This window comes from Periplaneta americana, chromosome 10, assembly GCF_040183065.1.
Source record: "Periplaneta americana isolate PAMFEO1 chromosome 10, P.americana_PAMFEO1_priV1, whole genome shotgun sequence".
Taxonomy (NCBI): Eukaryota; Metazoa; Arthropoda; class Insecta; order Blattodea; family Blattidae; genus Periplaneta; species Periplaneta americana.
Genome location: NC_091126.1, coordinates 122046644 through 122071622, shown reverse-complemented (window position 1 = coordinate 122071622; position 24979 = coordinate 122046644). Strand labels below are relative to the sequence as shown.

At 35.4% G+C, this 24979-nt stretch overlaps 1 protein-coding gene across 7 annotated transcripts in view; it reads left to right on the top strand.

Moving 5' to 3' along the window:
• sick (sickie) overlaps positions 1 to 24979 on the top strand; it is a 461315-nt gene that overhangs the window by 122145 nt on the left and 314191 nt on the right. Inside the window, exon 1 of one of the 7 annotated variants that reach the window (XM_069838102.1) lies at positions 6023 to 6158. The exons of the other annotated variants lie outside the window; for them this stretch is intronic. The gene's annotated coding sequence lies outside the window, so the exon portion shown is untranslated. Of the gene's footprint in view, positions 1 to 6022; positions 6159 to 24979 lie in introns of those variants that run through there. 7 annotated transcript variants of the gene reach the window in all.

The following is a 24979-nucleotide window of genomic DNA, read 5'->3' as shown; positions in this document are numbered from 1 at the left end:
AAGAGGAATGTTTTTGTGAAATTCTTTTAATATCTCTTCATTGGTAGGCCTACGTGAAATGTCTTTTCAGTGTGGGGAAATCTTAAACAAAGTACATTTGTATAGGCCTACCTTGAAATATTGGGAATAATAACAATTTTGGACTGCTTCGGTTGAAAAAAAAAAAAACTTAATTTCTACTGAAATATTTAGTAGGGCAAAGAATAACTGTTATGCTGCGCCGATAGGTAATGAAAATGAGAAAATTTTACTTTTTTTCTTTGCTTTTGAAAATACTTTATTTTTCAGTTTGTTGTACATACGAGTATAATAATGTTACATCTGAAATTAACACAAAAAAGTTATAGTAATTAATCGTGTATTTCCGATCAAAATCTTTACATCAAAACGGTTGGAGAAACTCTTTACTCTGCTGCTGATCATTATCGGCGTCCTGTTTCTTTGTCTGTGGATACAGTACAGGCAGCATTACCAGATGTCAAGCGACTTAATAACATGTAGGGGATGTCGTGAATACTACATATTAACAAACACAAGTGTGAGGTTACCATGTAGGGCTATAATATGAACGATAAGCAATACAGGAAAGTCATTTGTATGTTGGTGGTACGGGGATTTAGAAATATGGCCAAGGAATTCTCTTTTCATATATTTTCTTTCTTTCTTTCTCTTCTCTCTCTTTGCATATTTTCAATCGGAACTTTAGGCTATACCAACTTTTAATATCACATGAGAAGTCAAACACAAAACTTTGTAGGGAGAGCAAAGAAGTGTTCAGATCTAATCCGGATATTCCGCAGCAACGCAGTTAAGTACCACACTGATATTGGGCCAACTTCAATATCACGCAGTAGCATTTTCGTATAAGTTATCTGCTCGTATTTTATGCGTATCAATTCACTACACACTTATCTCGTCCTTTTTCATTGTCCATTGCGTAAGACGTGTGTGTGGACGTTAGAAACACGAGATGTTAAGCTTAGCAGAATATGTAATTTAGCATACCACAAACTATTAATATAAAACAGGAAATATATGCAGGTCAAACCTCATTTATTTACCCAAATTAGGAAAGGAGATACTAAAATAATCTGCTTTCTTGTTACAAATGATTGTCACATCTGTTTAAGGAGTAACTCGTTATTTGCTGCAGTTCCCGTTTAGAAATAGAGGCGATATTTTCTCGGATGGCATTTTGATAGTTCTTTCAGGGCATTGGATTGTGTGCACCTTCTTTTAAAATACTCCGGAATTAAAACCACAGGGAGTTAAGTCGGGGCATCCAGGGGGCCACACATCCTACTGATAGCCTACATATTCTGAAAGAAATTAAAAAATAGGCTAGCATTCGAACACATTGCCTCAGTTTCCCAATGGAAACTCAGCATGTGATGCGTCGTCCATCGCTGTAGAGTAACGTGAAACGAACAGGCCTGGGTTCAAATCCTAGTTGGGACAAATTACTTGGTTGGGATTTTTTTCTGAGGTTTTCCCTCAAACAATTGAAGCAGAATTGCTGGGTAATTTTCGGTGTTGGACCTCGGGCTCATTTCGCCATCATAATTATACTTTCATAATCATCTCCGTTTTTTCCTCATGTATCGGACTTGCGTCCGATGTAGAATCGGCTGCGAGCTGCTACAGAACTTAGATCCCGTAGTATGTGGTCATTAATTAATGGTAGTGGTAGTGCTTTCTACGGTGAGCTCTCCCCTAGGGCTTATGGTAGATCGTGGAATCGGAGATCTTCGAAATTATTTTGAATTGCATTTCACACAATTTACAAAATGTACCACCTCGAGTACAATCGAAATAAAACGAAATAAATTTAGTTTCCCACGTTTTTTTATATTTGATTTCGCGTGCAAACATTTTATTCATTGACTCACTACTAACAGCACAAAATGAAAGTAACACGGATGAAATTAGTGGTTGACAGATGTCACAAACCAATAATTGAGAATGTTCTTAATTAAATGCAACTTTCCATTGACTTCTCAATATGTATTTTCTTTTTAAGTCGACCTGGTTGGCAAGTTGGTATAGCGCTGGCCTTCTATGCCCAAGGTTGCGGGTTCGATCCCGGGCCAGGTCGATGGCATTTAAGTGTGCTTAAATGCGACAGGCTCATGTCAGTAGATTTACTGGCATGTAAAAGAACTCCTGCGGGACAAAATTCCGGCACATCCGGCGACGTGATATAACCTCTGTAGTTGCGAGCGTCGTTAAATAAAACATAACATTTTCTTTTTAACAAAAGCAATGTCTGTTATTTTGCCATCGTGTACTAAAATATTTACATTTACTACATGCTATAACTATTTAGTCAACAAAATTATTATATTTGCTGAACATCACTAGCACTTAAAACTTCTGTAATAAAACATAATCACCAGATTTCTTAACTGTAACAATGTAGACTGAAAATGTAGACTGTTTAAATTTAAATCAATCAGAATCGGCCGGCAGACTCAGCTATGTGAATTGTGTCGCCAACAAGGCTTTCCTAAAAAAATCCAACCTTCAAGAAAACAAAACAACTACCTGAAAATGTACAGAGTATAATTTATTCCAGTTACTGAAAAGTCGTATCAAATTGAAATATGCAGTATAATATAATTTACACAATATTTTTTTTAGTTTAAAAATTCTGAAATCTCCCGGGAGAACATCTGGACTCCGAGGGGGAGATTACCCCGACCACTCCAGAAATTCATCCTTACCACTGACGTGAGATAATCAGGACTCTGGGCCTCCACCTATTAGGACACAAAAATCCATAAATATTTTTGTAAGGAAAATAATAGCCGTAATCCGTAAGGGACCAGAGGTCCGCAGTGATTCTGTCTGGTAGGTGTGGATGTAGAGTTGTTTTGCTTGCAACATTGTTCAAATTCCCTTAAGTTCAAATTCAAGTTCATTTTCGTAATCTGTCAGCGTCGTCGTTGCTTGTCTAAGAAACCCGGAATGTAAAGGAATTTATTGATGATAGTAGCATTCACTTAAGGTTATCATTCCTTATTTTGGTTCCTGTGTTTCACTTCACATTACGACACTGACGTTTATGGTGTCTTGACTTGGCTTTACGGGGGCTGGACTCGGAACGGGTCCGTACACTTGACATGCTTTGGTCTATGGTTCGTCCTATACAGGGTGTTAAAATTATCCAATATTTCAGGAGGTGGTAGTATGCATCAAAACAATAAAAAAATGTCTAATAAACATGGATCCTACAACACATACTTTCTGAGATCTGAACACTTGTACATAGGATGTAATCAATGTGACGTCCATTTATGCCAATGCATTTTTCTGCCCTACAATACAGCAGGCTACCAAATAATCATACCGTAGTTGACACCCCTGGCATGGAATACTGAAAAGAAAAGTTTGGTTGCGGATATGAGCGGGGTTCAGCAGATATGGTGGTGTGAATTTTCGTAATCAGCATGTGTGGGCTGATGAAAATTCCCTTACACTTGAAGAAATAGGCATCAGCACCGATTCTCAATCAACTTATAGACAGGCGTTATTGGCGATAGATTAAGGGCCATACGTGCTACCACAGAGATTAACTGGTGTTCGTTATCAGGACTTTCTTATTAACGTATTGCCTACCTTTCTGGAGTAAGTGCCATATCAGTAAAGACTACAGATGTGGTTCATGGGTGATGACACACTAGCACATTTTTCCGCAATGAGCGTGAACACCTGACGCTGACATTTCAGGACCGCTGGTTTGATTGAAGAGGCCCCACACCTTGGCCTGCTTGTTCCTCAAATCTAAATCCCCTCAGACTTTTGGTTATCAAGAACAACGAGGTCAACTCCAAAGAGTGAGTGATTCCTTACACCGAAGGGCAGAGAAATGCACTGCCATGAATGGACGTCACATTGAGCGCCTCCTATGAACAAGTGTTCAGATCTCAGAAAGTATGTGTTGTAGGACCCATGTTTATTAGACATTTTTTTCTTGTTTTGATGCGTACTAGCACCTCCTAAAATATTGGATACTTTTTTTTTAACACTCTGTATATGAGATGATTGTCTTAAGTTTGACAGGTGCATGGGTTGCATTATTACAGTTACAGAAAAGTATTTAGGCCAAAATTTTACAAAACAATCGTTCTATTCTTTATCATAATGAAGCGGTATTGTTATTAGCTACTTAACATGCCATTAACATGGATTCTGTGTAGAATAAATAATTAAATATTTTTACCATTCTCCTGTGAAATGGTCTGTATTCTTCGACAGTTATGAATAATTCACATGTATCACGGATTTTCAACAGAAGTCTGAGGCTCTTTCAACACTATTTAAAAATCATGACAAATCTAATACTACTGTAGATTAAGTTCATAAAATTGCTATGCATACAGAACATAAAAGAAATATTATTCCTTTATAAATCCAATTTTTAGGTCCGCGTAAAAGAAAATTTAAAATACACATATTCAATTTGTTATTGCTGACAAATATCAGTTGATCTCAACAAATAATGTTTGAGTCTACCAATCAGCGCTACGAGAAATGTTCAATAGTGGTAGTGTTTCGCTTAGTAGGTAATTCAATATATGACGGGACAAATAACCATTTACTATGCATGTTTGGCTCTACATATTTATGTAAGCAACTCTTCTTTGCCTTAAAAATCTGCAAGTCCAAACACCGATCCCAAATAATTACAATAATTACAGTAATAAAATTACAATAATTATAGCAATAAAGATAAAATAAACGTAAATTTAATTTCTAACTATAAATAGATAAATGCAATAAACTTAGGACTATAAATAAGAACTATGCTACGGTATAATAACGCCTACTATAAGTAAAAGTAAACCTAAATTATAAGTACTTCTATTAAACCCAACTATTATCGACTTAAGTAATTATAAGTCACCTTAATTAATTGTGTACCAACTTAATTACATATCAACTTAATTAGTTACATATAAACTTATTTAATTACGTATCAACTTAATTAATTACATGACACAACTTAGATAATTACACTGCACCTACAGTATTAAATTTTCAGTCTTATCTTCTCAATCTTTATTGCCGCAGGTAAGCTGTTCCAGTCTACTATAAATTGTGCTGTTAACAAAGGAAAATTTTGCCACGTCCGTTTTTTGTTTTCTGCATTTAAACTTTCTAATATGATCAGCCCTGCCTAAGTATGATGGTGTCACTAATCTAGTATTGCTGTCGGTCCATGCTTTGTGTCCCAATCGTGCCTTAAACAATGCGATCAGTCTGGTTTTTGGTCGCCTTGATTTGATATATTGTGATACTTCAAAAGAAAGCCTCAAGTCTTAAGAAAACACGTTTGTCATTTCAAGTCGGTATTTCACCCCTTTCAAAATTTATAACAGGAAAAATTTAATGGGTCGCTGGCCTTATCAAAATGCTGGGTATGCGACTGTCCGAACGACACTGTATATTAGCGACCTGTCCTGCGTTAAACAAGTTTAATATTATGTGCAATAAAATGATTTCTTTATGCTAATGTATTGAAATAACACGTGGGTCTGATGGACCGCTCTTATCTATTCACGTTACAAAAATAGGTTGCCCAAAGATAAATATGAACATAGAAATATAGGCATTTAATGAAGGTATTTAATGGATAGATGGATGGGTGGATGGATGGATGGATGGGTGGGTGGGTGGGTGGGTGGATTTAAACATAGGCCTAGATATTTAAATTTAAAGACAGGGATGTATGGGTAGTGATCTGAGTGGTGAGTGAGTAGTGTTTGTAAATGTCTTCGAATTTTGCGCAGTATTATGAGATAAAGAATGTATGGCGTCCATTTTGGAACAAAAATGAACTACTAGCCCGTGACTACTATAGTGAACAAGAGTGATTGCTTATCGACGTGTGAGATACCGATATCGCGATACGTGACGTTGAGTGCATTCACATCCGTGACCCTCAGCCGGAACCTGTTGCGTGACGTAACGAGGATCCCACGTGGTGCGCGGTGGATGACAGCCCTCAGTGCTCCGCGGGATCTGGGCTAGTGCGGGTGCGCGCGAGAGAGTGAGTGTTCTGCCCGCTGATCGGTGTGCTCAGTACGTTACGTCATGCGGAGCGAGTGAAACAATTCAGTGATAAGTGAACAGTGTCACCTTAGCGACCAGATTCGGTAAGATACGTCACTGATGACCGTGGTGCAATCTCATATTGGCAAGTGTGAGATGTTAGTTTATAATGTGCAGTTTTGTTATTCGTAATTAAGGTTAATGGAGAGGACGTATGTGCTTTAAAATATTTTCGTCATATAATTTCAATGTTAGCGAACAAAATACGTCAATTTACTACTTAATTTTTTTATGTAAGTCTTGACTCTAAAATTGCATGCTAATTCCGAGAACGATTTTAATGTTTTAAATAATATGTAATTCCTTGGTTGGTGAGATATAAAGTTAACTCATCTACGTAGATTTTACATAAGTTTTTTTTCATAAAAAAACCTAGAAAATTGCATTTTATTTATATGATTATGTAATGTCTGTGATATGCCACAAAATTTTGGCGCGGAAATATTTATACTTCAATAGTAAAATTAATACGGATACGGAGTTTTCTAATAAAGCTCCACATTTCTCATTTTGGAGTTGTTATATTATGGAGTAAATTTATGATAGCTACACGTGTTTCTACATCAAGTCATTATAAATTGCATATACGTAATTTGTTTTCATTATTCGGTCGTGTCATGTAAAGGAAGCTGAATTTACGTGGGTAATTCAGTTAATAAATAGAAAATATAGAATAACACGGTTTGCTCATGTACCATATTTTGTGGATTCACATTTACATCCTTGACTATGGTTGCACAGTAACTACCAAGGTAAATAATAATTAATCAAAATTAATAATAAAAAAATTGTGTTCATTTAAGTATGCGCACTGATTACACAATTGTAAATGATACATTATGTTACAGTAGAAGGTATAAAGCTTGCAGAAATCTATTCCAGAATGTGCAAACAATATGACATCAATTTATTGTACAAAATCGTGCTAATTTCTGTAAGCGGATTGATGTGTTTCTAATGACGAGCGAGTGTTGTGGATGAAGGACACCTTGGAAAATCAGTCAGACTTTTAACACCAACTTTAAAAAATAATAATATTAAGATGATTCCGGAAGACCGGAGGGTAACTAATTAAAATATAGCGTTAAAATGTCATGAAAATATGGGAACTATATATTCAATTGCTCATAACAATCGGAACTATTAAGATGGGTTCCGAAAAAGTTCGTATATGAGAAGAAAGAAACGAGGCTTAGGATGTGAAGTAGTTTGAAGAATCGTTATTTGACTGAAGGAAATCAGTTTCTGAAAATTTCAAGCCAGAATTCAAGAAGTGGAGCATAGTGTGGAGGCATCCATCTCTATCGGAAAGAAAAACCATTCAAATTTGAGCTATATAGCCTGTAAGCAAAGTAAATGAGACTAATTTGGGGTATTGACGGGATATTTCACTGTGACTTTCGGAAGATATTCACAGTGTTAATAGCGTTTATTACACTGACTTGCTGAGAAGGTGAAGACAACGTTACTGCAAAGACGTCGTGCAATGCCAAGAAATTGAGTTCGTCATTATCGCCATCTTCTTCTTCTTCTTCTTCTTCTTTAGAATAACATTCGTTCTGAGCCCAAACCGCTATTAAATGCACTAGACAACTAGGGTGGGAGAATTTGCCACATCCATCTTTCAGTCCAGATTTTGCGTCTTCAGATATCGTATATTTGGTCTCATTGTAAATAATTCGATGATAATGTTAAATGAAAGCAAAAGTGCAAGACTGGCTCAGGAAAGATATTTCTTCTCTGCAAGAATTACAGGAATATATTGAAATTAAAAGAGTAGATTTACCTACAAAGTTATTGTAATTTCTCCCGTCATTTATTGAGTGACCTACTAAGCGAAACTCTACCACTATTGAACATTTCTCGTAGCGCTGATTGGTAGACTCAAACATTATTTGTTGAGATCAACTGATATTTGTCAGCAATAACAAATTAAATATGTGTATTTTAAATTTTCTTTTACGCGGACCCAAAAATTGGATTTATAAATGAATAATATTTCTTTAATGTTCTGAACTTAATCTACAGTAGTATTAGATTTGTCATTATTTTTAAATGGGGTTTAAATATCATCAGACTTCTGTTGAAAATTCATGATTTATGTGAATTATTCGTCACTGTCGAAGAGATACAGACCATTTCACAGAAGAATGATAAAAATATTTAATTACTTATTTCAAACAGAATCCATGTTAATGGCATGTTAAGTACTGTAGTTAATAACAATACGACTTCATTCTGATAAAGTAATAGAAAGATTGTTTTGTAAACTTTTTGTCTAAATATTTTTCTGTAACTGTGATCGTTTAACTACTTTTGTTCTAATCAATAAATGAGTATTTTTCCTAAGGGAGGGAATGAAAACTTTGCCATATCTGTCGTTAGAATTAACAACGAGGGTAGATTTACTCGTACATCATAGTTTAAGTGAAAATAATGATCATAGAATATACCTACTTTCTTGTGTGTAATTTATTACATTTATATTTTATCTTGAAAAGAAGTGTAATGTCGAAAGTGGAGGAATATTACGCTCCTTTTTAGTGATAATGTGGATGTTGAAACAGTTCTATTACACAATGTTGGTAAAATAATATATCGACGGTGTTGAACACCAACCTCGTACGTAAAAAAAAAAATGCACAAAATGAGACTTCCCTTTAGTCCTATAAAAAGTCTTCCTGAATCTTCTGCAAAAAACATTTTATGTCATAATACAAACTTTACAAGAATTATATCTATCTTATGTCAGGTGTTTGTTCATTATAAAGATTTTGTTCATTCATTCATTCATTCATTCATTCATTCATTCATTCATTGTTCTGCCAAGGGCAGGTCTTTCACTGCAAACCCAGCTTTCTTCAACCTTTCCTATTTTCTGCCTTCCTCTTTTTCTCCTCATATGATCCATATATATTAATGTATATCATCTGATATCTTTTTCTGTCCCGAACTCTTCTCCCGTTCACCATTCCTTCCACCGCATTCTTCAGTAGGCAGTTTCTTCTCAGCCAGTGACCCAGCCAATCCTTTTCCTTCTCCTGATCAGTTTCAGCATCATTCTTTCTTCACCCATTCTTTCCAAAACATTTTCATTTCTTATTCTGTCTGTCCTCTTCACACGTTCCATTCTTCTCCATATCCACATTTCAAATGCTTTACAACACCATCGATATTCGATTTCGATATTCAAAATGAAAGGCAATTTCAGGTAATCATTTGTATTTGTAAGTATATATATATATATATATATATATATATATATATATATAGAGTAAGTGCGGGTCGCAACTTCCAGGGGAAGGGTTTGCAAAGAGCTGGTCGGGAGATAATTTACAAAATAAAAAAAGAAACGTCTTGTTAACATACATTTATTTTGTATTTAGAAACAAACATAAACAATGTTGAACAAAAAATAAAAAAAAGTTTGGGTAGTTATAAAGTAAAAAATAATTACGATAAATGTTCCTGTTTTTCAGAAAGTGTTTTCAAACTTGGACTCTGCATTCGATACAGACAGAGATAGTAATATCATTTTCTAAGTTCAATGAGATTTCTCTCTTTTGTTTTGATGGCAGCCATAGATGAGAAACTTATTTTGCATAAACACAAGATTGAAAATGTTATAAAAGTGTAAGAACTTCTTTGCAATCTAGAAATATTCTTGCATTGTTTTGATTCAAAACTGGTCTACGCTCTGCGAAAGACTAGTTTCAACATTCCTATATACATATTTCAAGGAGACTGAAGTAGTTCGAAGTACTAGAAATTATGTTTACATAATATTTCCTGTTATTGCTGCACCACATACGACTATTTGATCTTTTCTTTGGTGGTATCTTCTGGTTTTGAATAAAATTATCTCTGTTTCCGATTGTACAGGGCTTTGTTTTTTTTCGAATAGGGTTAAGTACCGGCAAGGTAGTGGGGGTCGTAAACGGAAGTGAGTCGCGCCTTAAAACAATTTGAAAACCACTGCTCTAGTGGAAGAAATGTCATTTGGTGTATTATGAAATATTGCTTGTGTGAAGCATTGGCCACTACACTAATGCGAACTATGCAACTTGTGAGTATAGTTCACTCGATAGAAAATATACATTTGGGACACCTACACTCCTCAGGTTTTCTTCTTTTTGTTCGACTTTCTTCAAGAATTTAATCATATCCTTTCGTGGAAGAGCTAGCGAGATAAAGTAAATATACAATTTCCTCTCACTAGGACAGACAGTATATCGCTTCCAACTGTTAATAAGTCATTGACGTGAAGCTGATGATTAGATAAAATGTACCATAACAAATATATGTTTTATGAAATTTGTTATAATAGTCGGAATTCCAATAGGCATTTCCCTTTGCTGTGCAAAAATTGAGCTCTATATCACATTTTGTGATAAAGAAATTGGGAAATTTCTGTGAATACTTATAGAGTGAATGCGTTCTTTGTCGTCAATTATTTCACACTATCATTAAATAGTTTCAGGAAAAGTTATTAACATAATCGATCATTATTTTATTTTAATTTTTATATAATTCCATTTTTAATTTAAAGAACATATCATTTATGGTTATTAAGTTAATAATAATAATAATAATAATAATAATAATAATAATAATAACAACAGTACGTATTATTGTGTGACGTAACAATTGCTTTTAAGTGCTTTTTTCGTGGTAAATTACCATTAACGCTCGCGCGAACGTCAATTGCATCATAATACGAGTATGTAAGCATATTTATTCGATGAAAACTGCTTCCATTTCATTGTTTTTTTTTTTCGGAAATAGGTGATAGTTTAAAGGGGATAAATTCGAGGAATATGGAGGATGGTGAATTAATTCAATTTTCGGTAACCAAATCAGGGACTTATGAGTGAATGATTGTCTTTAAGAACAGCACACTTTGGAAATTTCACCATGTCGTTTCTCCACAATTTTTCCTCCGAAGCTTAGTTAATGAAGAATAATGTGCTCCCATCACAAATTTTCCTTGTTCTAAGTGCTCTGTTGTAATTATTCCGTCTTTGTCTTAAAATGCTGATGCGAGGACTCTGTCTATTTTTGAACACAAAATTTCTCAAGGCGAATAGAACCAGAGTGTTCACATTCTTTCCATTGTTCTCTTATTTCTGGATCGTAGCCTAATGATGAATTCATATTTCGGCCATCGTTATAAAACGACCCCTAAAGTTAAAAAAAAAATTGACTTCAAAAACAGCGGCAAGCGACTTGAAAATTGTCACTCTGTGTCGTTTGTGATCAGCGTTCAAGCATTTACGGATCTATTTAGCAGATAATTTTGTCATATTGAAATCAAGATGTACAGTAGTGGCAAAAAAAAAAAACCAGATCGATCCTTGTAGCTGATTTCAGAGCCTTGTTCACTCCAGACCACGATAGACTGGTAACTAAAACTTTCGTGGTTCGAATCCTGCCTGGGAAGGAAACTTTTTTTTTGTTCCTTATTCAAATTTATTTCCAATACTTTTCGATTGCTGGTAAAATTCATGTTCTGGGAACAAGTTAATTAAGTAGTAAAATATCGCTGCAATCGAAAAGTATCGGGGAATAAATTTGAATAAGAAACAAAAAAAAGTTTCCTTCTCAGGCAGAATTCGAACCACGAAAGCCTTAGTTACCAGTCTATCGTGCTCTGGAGTGAACAAGGCTCTGAAATCAGCTGCAAGGGTCTGTCCGGTTTTTTTTTTTTTGCCACTACTGTACAATATGAAAGACATATTCATATGAATTTTCAAAGTCTGTGATACACGTCTGAATCCAATTCGTCGATCCTCCAAAATCATGTCATGTACAGCATCGATATCTTTTGGAGTGGTCACAGAAACTGTTAAATTGTGATAACCGTTCTTCCTCTCTTAAATTCTGCTACCCCAATTTCTATTGTGACGTACCGAGGACAGCGACCCCCATATCCACATAAATTTCTTTACCGAACAAACCCTTTAAAAAATAAGTACTTTTTCACCAACCTTTAGTAAATTTGATCAAAATTGAATTTTTTATCTGGCATGATTAAAAAAAATCACAATGTAGAATCGACTAAAATTTTTGTCAAACATGTAATTATTATCAAAGAACATACTCTTCTCCATGGTAAGCGCTATCGCTTTTCTTTGTAGCGAAGATCCAAGAGTAGATATATAAGTTATCAATGCCGCTTAATATATGGATATTGCCGAATTCTTCTCGGTTGCAAGTGACAGTAACGTTTGTTCTTTGCAGTCCAGTTTGCTTGCAGCTTCTCACGAAATGGATTAGAATCGCCATAATTTGCGAGATTTGTTAGGAACAAAGCTGAGTTTTCTGTCTCATACACATGCCACCACATCCTACATTTATGACCATGTCATCTCACTGAATTTTGAATGCCCTCTCAAATTTAAAATATAGTACACCTCCAATGCTGTATAAAATCCTTCGTAGAAAGAGACCTCCTCTTTTGGTTCACAAAGGTTGCAGTGATGTAGACGCACTAGGAAAAGACCCATAATCACGATAGTACCACAATAAGTACGCAGTGTTAGTTATGTAATGTAACATTTCGATGGTATTGAACAGCAGTCTAGTATGTCAAAAAAATGAACACAATAAGATTTCACTTGTTTCCCAATAAAGAAATGTTCCCGAAACTTCTGCAAACACATCTTCAATTAAGGCATGGATACAAACTTTACAAGAAGAGATTTAAATACTGCCTTATGTCAGATATTTGCTGTTAGGCTAAACAGCATCGATTTGCTTTAATACTAAACACACATTATGTCTTCATATATCAAATACACAGCTTTCCTTTTCCTTTATGAACTGTAATGTTTTTAGGTCTGAAAAAGTTCCAAACAAACTTACTCGTATAGTTTTACATTGCCCTTAAAGAAAAATTAATAGTTTTTTTTACAAACGGTTCTGATAAGAGTCGTGTCTGCAGCATGACTGGTGGATTTTACATAAGGTTTCTTTATTCAGAAGTCGCCCTCTCAACTTCCTATGTATGTTATTATTTATTTCAGCTTGTCTTTAGAGTTTCAGTGGAAATTTTAATTCAGCAGGCAGCGACATTATAAATCGCGTGAGAGTACTAATTTTGTACTAATTACTTGCGATACATTTAAAGTTTTCGCCATTTTCAATTCGACGAATAACTTGCAGTTTTTATTGAAAGTTTAAAGACGTCCGCTTGACAGACATCTCTTACCGTCTGTGATGTGCTCGGTGCCATTAACTGAACTGGAATTATCATTGTTTTACAATTCATTTTGGTTTTCAGATAAATCTATTCAACATGATAAATTTATTTTAAATGCTCAATCAATATGATTTATCTATTTGCAAATTTTATTATTTGCTGTTACATCTTAAATAGGTAATGAATTGCATAAACATACAGCATTTGACTACATCGTAATAATTGCATAGCACTATGCGATCTGTTCTTATCTAGACACAAAGTATAATATTTTATAAATTTTATCAACTTTAACTAGTTTATCTTCATAATAAGTGGTATTTTAACAAACAATGTAACATGAGTTATATGTATTAATATTCACATCCACAATCTTAAATTTCTTACTTAATTTTTCGACAAACAAATTACACAAATTCAAAATTGAACATTTCTATCAATAAGTTTTTCCACTACATAAAACTCATGATAAAATCAATCAACTTTGTTAAGAATATTACTTTGTACTATTTAATGGATTAAGTTTAGATTTCGTCAATTTTCAAATATCTGATGATGCCGTATAGGCGAAAACGTTCATATCTATTTAAGATGTAACAGCAAATAATAAAATTTGTAAATAGATAAATCATATTGATTGAGCATTTAAAATAAATTTATCATTATCATTGTTTACTAAGCCACGGTATGCTTATAACTAACCATTCACAGAATTGGAGTCGTACTATAAATATTTAAATAAACTTTCGTCCTTCTATTCTGCCTATAGTTAGTTACGCTAGTGAAAATAAAATTATCACCACTACCATCGTCATCGTCATCGTCATCATCATCGTCATCATCATCATCATCATCATCATCATCATCATCATCATCATCAATAATCTTTTCGTTCATCTTTTAGCACGTTTCATCCTCATTATGATGTTAACCGACACTATGTATTGATGAATAGCGAAATTCATTGATCATGTGGTCATCATGACGCAGTGTCAGCTCTTTAGACAACACCGCATTTCTTTTTCCTTCCTGGAATTGGATTCATGACGGAGGAAGATACAATATAAAATGTAAATGAGAAAAAATTTTAAAACGAATCGCTGTGCATGGTACGTTGTGGAATTTGTGAGAGCTGTAGTTCATTGCAAAAGAGATCGGCTCACTTTCCGCAATGCCTCTAGAATAGCAATCAAGGTCCTGTCCTTGGTTTTTTTTTTTTTTTGTCTTTTTCTATGTTTCCTTCCGTTGGTTACTCGAGCAGGAAAACAAATGAGACACGATTTCTGCAAAGTGACTCATCATTCACATGAACTTTCAGTTAATCTGAGTGCTGTGGCGTTATTAGCCGTGCTGTTGGGCGAGTGGCCTACCCCAACTTCTGCAGGCGCTCTACACTGCAGGAGAATCTTGAACTTTGTACAGGTGAATGTAGTTACACTATGCCGGAGAAGTAAATGGGGCAGGTTCTGAAGATGATGTTAAGGAAATACTCTCCTTACTGAAGCTAATACACGAACTGTAAAAATTATGTCTCCATGCCTTTAACCATTGTCAGCACACGAATTTAAGAATCTGATGGAAAGGTATGTAGTTCATTAACGGTACGTACAGTTTTGTTGCACCGCCTTCAGATGCAAAGAATGTTCAGCAAGTGTTAAAAGCTGTGACAATCCTCAATTGATGGTTAAGATATAGTATGAAAGAGTTAGTGGTGTACTCTTTTAAGGAAAATGTCGATAATTTTCCCGAAGAGACCAAAATCTCTCTCTCTCCTCCCCCCCTCTCTCTCTATCTCTCTCACACACACATATGCACATACGTAATACAACGGAACAGGCAATGGGTTTCGAATGTACAGGGTGTAAGGGGTATAAGTGCCGTCCTTTTCATGCCATCGGGAACGGTCTACAGGATAAAAAAATGTCCATACAACATAGGGTCAAACTGTATAGTTTTCCCAGAAAAAAAAAATTTCTTTCCTTATTTTATTTGCGTTATACTGCCTATATCGTGAGTAAAATTACTAAAACAATTACATCAATAGGTATATCTAGCAAAGAGTTAATATCTATGTGTTTAAATAAATATTTGTGTGTTCTATTACGTTTTCATGAAATTAAATAATAATGCATACTTAAAATTTAATATTCTGGCGTGAGAGACGTGGTAACATGTTTAGCAGGATTCATGCTGCTGACAGCAGTCTGCACAGACGTACAAATCAGCTGAGTTGAAGCTCTCTGTCCACAGGTCTCTTGCCGAGCGGATAGAAATTCAGTACAGGTAGGCCTATTCGTTAAACAACTTACAATGTCATTCACAATTCAGGAATATCATAATGTGTTATTAATTTATAGAGAAAGTCTTCGTAATTCAAGTGCGGCAAGAAGGATGTACCGTCAACGTTTTCCACAAAGAAGGTTACCTAATCGGCGAACTTTTGTAGCAGTTTCTCAACGATTATTAGAAACTGGGAGTCTCTTACCCCGTTTCGAAAATCACACAACCAGAAATTTCTTTAAAAATGATACTGCTTTACGGAAGAGGTAGAGAGAAAAAATTTGCTTTAGAGAAAAAGTTCGTGTGATTTTGTGCAGTAAACCATTATTGTTTATTTTCTAGACGTACAATAAAAATGGAGCAATATTGTTAAAAAAAATGTAAATTTAACATAATGTTCTATTAATGAGATTGAAAATTTGTATTTCCTGTTCGTTTTAAGTAAACAAAAATTGCCCTGTCCACCCCTGTATTAGAACAGAGCATCTGTTTTGTACCGGTATGTCTGTACCCACTTGAGCTGTACTGTGTAGGCTACTTGTAAACTCCCTCCTCCCCATCCAGCAACTTTGCAAACGTCTAATATTGTAAACTTTAATAATTAGTTAAATATTGCAATTAGAAAAAAATTTAGGACATTTTTTCTACCTTATGACATGAATAATCATCAGTTAAAATAATGGGCCTTATATCCCTTACATTCTGTAAATCTGAATGTTTTCATTATAAAACTAGCATGCTATACCGCAGTCAGTCGGCAAATTGAAACAAAATATTGTTTGTCTCAAAATTGTTAACTCTGTAAATATTCAGTACGTAACTTATTATTTGAAAGTCAGCAAAAGTTTTACATAAGATACCTTTGTTAAATACTGTAGTAAATAATAGAACAGGTTTTTGAATCACGAGTCATGAGACCCTCCAAAACATATTATGTACAGTTACCCTGAAAAAAATGAGACGATTCTTGGTCGTCGGAAGTTAAAGTTCTACAGCGCGGTTCACTCGATATCGACGTAGGGATACATAACATGACAAATAGTACAAGAATTGTTACAAGGACCACAACAAGGACAAGGATCAGAATAAGGATCACGAAGAAGACTGCCATTTAAGGCCAGGATTTCACAACATAGCTCGAGTCACAAAATATCATTGCTTCACTATACCGAATGGCATATGCCTGCTAAGGGATCTACATTCTGGACTGCTGCTGTCACTGTCTTGTCTCGTTAGCTCATATAGTAGCGTGTCGGTTCCACTGTATAACCGAAACGTCTCGTGTTCGATCCCGGGTAAAACTTTTTTTTTATTGAGGTGTAATTAATTTGTTCAGAGTTCCTCGACTGTCTAATTTGTCAAAAATATGGAATAATTTATGCCCAATTTCTGGGTCTTATAAGTGGGCTGAACCTCGTCAAAAAAAAATAAATCTTACTTGGAAGTTAAAAGTATATTTCCTCAAACAAAAATCATAAGAAACAAAAAGAGACCTGTTAACTTAATATCTTGTCCACATGCCATCAGCTTCTATTACAGCTCTGAGTCGGTCCGGCATGGATGTCACGAGATTGTGGAATAAGTTCTGATCCCCGGCGAGATCTTCCCAGGTGTCAACAACTTGATCCCACAATTCGTCTCGATTTCGAGGACGTCGGTGGGCATAGGTGGCTATCCTTCTCTTTTGCAATTCCGCCCATAAATTTTCGATGACATTCAAATCAGGTGACTTCGGAGAACAATTAATGATTTCGATCTCGGGTCTCCTTTGAAACCATCTTTGAATGCTTGCAGCATAGTGCACGGGATGGTTATCCTGCTGGAACAGCAATGTTCCTTCGGGAAAGTGTTCTCGGGCGGAGGGAAGGAATATATTTTCCAGAATGTGCTCGTAAGTTCCCGCATTAAACCGGCCATCGATGCGTTCTATAACGCCAGGTCCATCGTAAGACATCCACCTCTAACACGATATGCTAAAGCGCCTCGATCTTTCACGTCGGTGCACATAGCGCTGGTCATGTCGGAGACTATCCCCACGATAGACACGGACAGGACCTTCGTAATCACTCGAGATGGTTGTTTCGTCGGAGAAAATTACATTTCTCCAATCGAAATCCAGTCGATTGGTAGCGAAGGCAAGATGGTGGACAGCTTGTGCTTCCCCCAATATTTCCATTTGCGCAGCCCTCCGGCTCCTAATACCGCGGTTCCTCAACCTGCTGATCACAGTCTGTGAAGAATTGGGAAAGTTAGATGCTGCTCTTATTTCGTTAGCGGTCAGAAAGGGGTCCTGTCGAACTGTCTCGAATAAGAGAGCATCCTCTTCCAATGAAGACATCCGCGGACGCCCAGGAATAGGGCGATTTTCGACCTCCCCTAAATTTTGGTAACGATGAACCTACCTCGCGGCTGTACTTCCAGGAACACCGACCAAACGGCCAGCAGATCTAGCCCCATATCCAGCCTCAACTAGAGCTATAACTCGCTGTCTCATGTCACGTCGGTTCGCCATTACGATGAGAAATGAGGGATGACGATAATACTTTAGTGTAGACAATGACTATTTAACGTGATATAGAATTATTGAAATAACAGGCATCTTGCATAGTAAGAGTTAATAAATCAACCCTAAATTAAATATCTAAATAACAGGATATAACAGGAAGTCCAATTGTTGCGAAACTAATCAAATTAAGTCTAATTACATTAAATAAACAAACCCCAAGTTATGACACCACATTGCTACAGCTAAATTGTAGGTTATTAACATAAGCATTGAATAGGTCCGTGGTTGTGCGTTGGACGACAAAACCATCATCGAAAGTTCGAATCTTGCGGAGGAATGTAACTTCTTGCTTTTTATAATGTAAATCAGACTTCTAACTACAATCATTCATATTTCTTACACTATTTATTAATATTTATAGCCAACATTGAATTTGTAAAGAAAAGACTTTAGAAATCTCATATGGAATTTGTGATCTGTAGTGACATAAACATAGATTATCTCTTGGAACTTTTCCGTAAAAGTAAATTAAATTCACTCCTTGAAACTGGAAACCTTGGTCGCAGAGTCATTTTCCCACAGCAAAGAAACTGAAGCAGCACAGCCATTGATAAATGTTTTGTACACAAAATTAGACTGAATTCCTATTCGACAGAACCTATAATCAATGGCTTGTCTGAACATGATAAACAAATCCTAAGTGTTTCCAATGCCACTGAACAATTTCAAAATATTAATTTAAAAACTAAGAAAGGATCGTAAATGCTGTAACTGGTGATTATTTACATTTATGTCTACAAAATGAATCTTGGAAAAACATATATGATACTGGTACTACTGATATTAAGAGTAAATGTATTGAATTTTTCACTTAATTTCATAATCACTTCAGTGGATGTTCTCCACTCAGTGTTGTGAAAAAATTCAAAAGTAAAAACATGTAGATAACGCAGGGACTTATCTCATGTATTAAAAAGAAGAATCTATATGTAATGTGTTGCAATGTAATGATCCTCATGTTCTTAAATACTACAAGAAGTACAGTGTAATTTATCAAAAATTGTGAAACAGGGAAATAGAATATATTTGAATAGAAAAGTACAAAATTCAGATAATACAATTAAACCTATTCGGAATATTATTAAATTTAAACTTGTAGATATCCTAAGAAATAAAATATTTTTTCATTAAAACCAATGATTATAAAGTAGAGGATCCCAAATCTATTGCAAATTCTTTTAACGTTTATAGTATATAGTACAGAAATATTATTAACAACTTAAACATTCAAGATTTTGCAAAAGATACTGCAATTGGTTACTTAACAGATGCATTTAATAATTAGTATTAATATATGTAATTAGTCAATAACTGCAACAGTGCTTTTTCATTCAATCATAACATGAATAGAATTGAATGCATACTAAATTAAACACTATTGCAAACACGTAGATAAAATAGTTAAAATTAACTGAAGGGGTGAGAATGAAATAATCCAAAGCCATACTTTTAACAAAAATTGTTTTGTGCGAGTGCATTTCTTACACATATGGGAAAGCTATTAATAAAATATTGTAATAATTACTCAACAAATGACTTAGCCTAAGGACTCTAAACCTTTGTAAAAGTTTGTCTATTATTACATATATTTTTAAATTTCATTTTAATTGTTAGTTTTTAATATATATGCATTTACATTGTATATGTGTGTATAAGTGCATTCATTAGATTAACGTTTATAATATTATAACTTGTAATTTTGTATTGTTTGCGATCATTAACACTTAAACTCAGGACTTTGTAAATCTCTATTTCAACGTTATTTAGACAAAAAAAAATCGTTGTGTAGACTAAGAATCGAACTCGCACTCTTCTACACAACACGCAGAAGTCTTACCGTCTGAGCTATTGAAACGACATGAAAGCGTTCCTTTCTGTGAGGAGTGTCGATCTAGTCATGAAGGTCCATTGTCGATTTAACTACACGATTTATGTATATATTTATCCTTTATTTACGTAATATTATCATATTTTTTGCAGTTTTTGAAGTGAATTTCGGAACGATGCTAGTAACAAACCAAATAGCCTGAATTTAAGTAACTCAATATTCGTTATCTTGTGTATCGGTGCTCTGGTCTCCGATCATGCGCATTGTCTTACATCTGAGACTTAGGAATATTCAATCGTCTCATCCTTTTCCAGGGAAACTGTACATAACGCAATTCGAAAAGTTTGATCAAAATGTGGGAACCAATATTCGCCCATCCAGCCTTCGGTACTAAAAGTTCCTAAGAAGTACCATACCTCTACTAATTGCATTTAATGTTAGCGTAAATATTGATATTGTAGTAAATATATAATGCGTAGTATATAATACAAATTAGTAGAGACGTTCGTAATTATTTCTGTAACGCACGAGCATTACAGAGCGTATAAAGTGGTTTATATAATTATGTGGTAGTTTCTAGGGATGTAAAGCGTCTTAGGTTGGATCCGGCGAATCATTGCTCTTCTAAAGCTTCTTCCTTAAGCATTGTAGAATAAAATTATGAACGGCGGGCAGCAACAATTGAGTTCGATAACACGCAAAAAATATTTTTAACATTCCAGTGACGTCACACCTCATTGTGACTCTTTCTTGTACCGGTATTAAATAGTACTTAGTCATTTGGTTAAGGAAGAATTATTCCAATATGTTACATTAAAATTTCTACGTGCCGGCACCGGGTTTCCCCTTCTCCCTTCCTCACCATCATCATCTTCACCTATTCCGTATACTACAGTACACTTACACGAACACTTACACATACACTCATCCTAATACACGAAATAACTCTTCACAGATACACATCGTGCATAACGTGGCCCGCCGAAGTGGTATGCAGCTTGAAAAATGTCAGTCCTGCCATCTATCAGCAATATGCGGAATCTGAATCACGCAAGTGAAATGGATAGGCATTAGACACACACACACATTAAAATTGTATCGATTTTTAAAACATATTTTTTACTGACTACATTCATGATGCGAAAATCGTGGCAGAGTATATTCAGAGTAAAATGAAACGTCAGGAAAAGCTAGCAAAAATAGCAGACTGTGGTGAACTAGGGCGAACACTTCTCTCATGATGTTTTGACGACATATGCATACTTGTTGGAATTTTAATAATAATACATCTGTCTTCTAGTGTCAGTTGATATGTAAATGAGTGCATGTTCTTGTAGTATCCAATGAAATATTTTAAAGACAGTTTATTATTACCAGCATAATGGTCACCATTTATATGCCTGTACTGTACAAAAGCAATTTCACTTCATTATGTTTGAACCGGTTAGTGGCTAGAGCGCTGGACCTGTTTATAATCCTGTGGACCCGGGTTCGATCCTCGACATACCTCCGATTTATAACTTTCGTTGGGCAAACCCTTGGTCCAGGTAAAGGCTGGTTCACAATAAAACGGGAACGGAAACGAGAACGAGAACGGAAATATTGTTAAAATAAATAACAATAATAATATTTCCGTTCCAGTTCTCGTTGTAGTTTCCGTTCTCGGTTTATTGTGGACCAGCTTTAACACGGATTTTCTCCGGGAGCTCCGGTTTCCTTGTGGCATCCCAACAAATCTTCATCATTATCTCATCTCATCGCAGGTGTATCGTAGATCAGCCTCCTATGACGCACACTTTGGGAAACGACTCTGTTCGTAAATTGGTCTACACAAACTGGCTAGGGTGAATGACGAACAGTGAAGTACCCGCCATTAGTTAAACAAATTGTGTATTTACCAAACTTAATGACTATACTTACAGTATACACCGAATATACCTGAACAACGAAATTTTTACTTTTTTAGGTCAAAATATGGAGAGATAGAAACTATTAGTTTTCGTTTTTGTCATAGTTTTTTTTTTAGTACCGAAAATTAGCATCATGCTTGAAATTTGTATGAACCTGAGTTATTCATACAGTTTTTCACTTTTTTATCCGTTACTAATAGGTTTACAATACAATACAATACAATACAATACAATACAATACAATACAATACAATACAATACAATACAATAGAGATGTTTCTGCTTGATAACATCTTCTTGTTAGTGTTTAATTAATTCTGTTCTGATCAATTTGACTACAGCGCCTTTATTTTATTTCTATTAGAAGTTTTCAGGCCCAAACTGTTGTTCATCTGCACGAGGACAATGAAGTAATAAAAATCCCCATGAAGACTTCGGGTCTTTCACACACGTAACCGGAGCAGCGCCTCGTAACTTTTTTTTCTCTGCAATTCAAGATGACTAGCAGGCGGCGAACTCATCGTCGGGATCGTGCTGTGCATTAATAGGTCTGCCCCGTGGGCGGATGCTGTTGTTGCAATTGTTGGCTCCTGATCAATGAAATAAGAATTGTATCGCTATGAAATCAGATCAAGCGTGGAGGAGAGAAGAAATGGATTAAATAATATTAATTTAACAACTAGGGCACGCGGTAATGTGGTGATTAAAGCGCAACTTAAACAAATTTAAAATCGCGCGTTGGATTCCAGATAGAGTTAAGGATTTTCTCCCCATTAATCTAATCTGGCTGCACTATGGCCCTCGAGTCTACTCGGTCTGTAACAAAAATTAATATCAAGGAGTTGTCCTTAAGGGTAAATGAGGTAAGCATGTAGGACTGACATCCCTACTGCTACTAATGCCGATTGTCTGCAAGAATGAGAAGATCCTTTATCTCCCGCTACCTTGTGGGCCTCGTGGCCTGTAATAGGGATAGCTTTACTTAACTTCATTTACAAACTATTAGTCCTATAACAATTTGTACAGAGCGTTCGCCAGGGAAACAGGCTTCGCTCAGGTAAATGCCGTCGGCCTTTTACTCTTACAGACAGAGCGCGACTGCCGAGGAAATAGTGTGTACACATTCATTGGAAGGTTCTGTGTTGCGTAATATGGACGGCTTTCGGTGTTGGACCCCGGATTCATTTCACCGGCATTATCACCTTCATATCATTCAGACGCTAAATAACCTAGATGTTGATACAGCGTCGTAAAATAACCCAATAAAATAAAAAAAAATATGAACGGGTAACATAAGGACGTCAAGGTTAGCATTAGTATACAGCTGACTTCCAGTCAGTGCAGTTCAATTTGGTTTGTGGCAATACAGTACACATTGGAATAACAAATATTCACTTATGATACGCATATTACGAATAAAACGTACAAACATTGTGCTATGTTTCTTCGAAAATATTCTGGCATGCAGCAATACAGAATTTAATGAGATAGATTAGAAAAAACAGCTCATTTTTACAATTAAACAAGGCGCATAAATAACGTTTCAACTCAAGAATAACTCAATGACATAGGCTACAGGCTAGAACAGTCTACCATGAAATCGGTAAGAAAGTTAGCTCAATAGGCAGGTGTATCCGAGACATCAGCTGTGAAAGCGAAAATGTAAACTAAAGCTTTATAATAAAACAGACTACTCGTATTTGCCTAGGGTTCAATTCCACCGATAGACGAAATTCAGCGTGTATCTAGAAATATTTTCAAAAGACGTGAAATGTGCATTAGAGTGGATGCTTACTATAAAGCACTTGCTATAAAGTGAGCAAATAAATTACATTTTTGGAATGTAATGTATAAGGCGCGAGATTTTATTGTCGGAAGCTGGCATGCTGAATCATCGATAAGCGGACTGTTACTTGCCCATATCACTTTTCGAACGGCGCCGTACTAAGCGAAACCTGTTTCTAGGCGCACACCAGTTATCACTACCGCTATTTATTGCTGCTGCTGCTTGAAAAGGCTTATATCACATATGCAAAGGTATATGCATAATTCATATGTGCACAAGTATGTGAAGAAATAAATTGAGTACCTGAGTAGCACATGTTTCGTTACTTACGCCTGTTGATGTGACATTCTGAAATTAATTTGTCTTGTAATTTTTGTGAGATGTTTGAAATTTGACCGACAGCCGCTATGAATATAGGCTATTATAATATTTATTACTATTGAAAGGAGGCAACTTTCTGTTGGTGCCAGATACATTAAATAATATCCGATAGGTCTAACTCTAAATATTTATTAATTTTGTTGGCATATAACCTTTGAAGATTGCGTGCCAGTGATATAGGGATATCTTTAAAGTAATGTTTCTTTAAAGTCTAATTAGTATGATATTTCATTTCCTTTTCATTTACTGCATTCCATAGATCTTCCTTATGGAAACCAATGTAGCTTTGAGGTGCGGAAAAAAATAAAAAAAAAATAAATAAAAATTATACAAAATATATAACGTAATTATTAATTCCTAGTAGGCCTAAGTGTAATTTAATTTGCAATCGTAAAGTTTTATCATAAACACTTAAGTACCAAACAATTTTTATGTTAAAAGTATTTGTAGCTGTTAACTAAAACCACGTGTTTATCATTACATAGACCTACATCTCATAAAAGCCAGTGAAATAAAAAATAATTGTGCCTCCTGAAATGTAGCTTCTCCGGAGAATTACATTTGTTTTTAAATGACTTGTGAATGACCATCTGGAAGTACTTTCAAGCCCTACAATTTGGCATTTTTCTTCAGATCACGAACTTCCGTTGTTAGCGGAGAACATTCGTAAAGAGGATGCATAACCAGTGGGTTTCATGAAGGCAGAAATTGCTTGAAGAGGACGACTGCAGTAATTGCTGCACTCGCAATCGCGAGATAAACAGCGTCCTATCTAGATCTCGTGCGGAGGAGCAGACAACATCGTTTTGGCAGAGTAACGGCATCTAACAACCCGCTACGATGTGTGTAGAACTTGGCAGCCCTTTTTATACTGCACGTCTTGCACTTGCTGGTCCCACGTGCGGTTCAAATT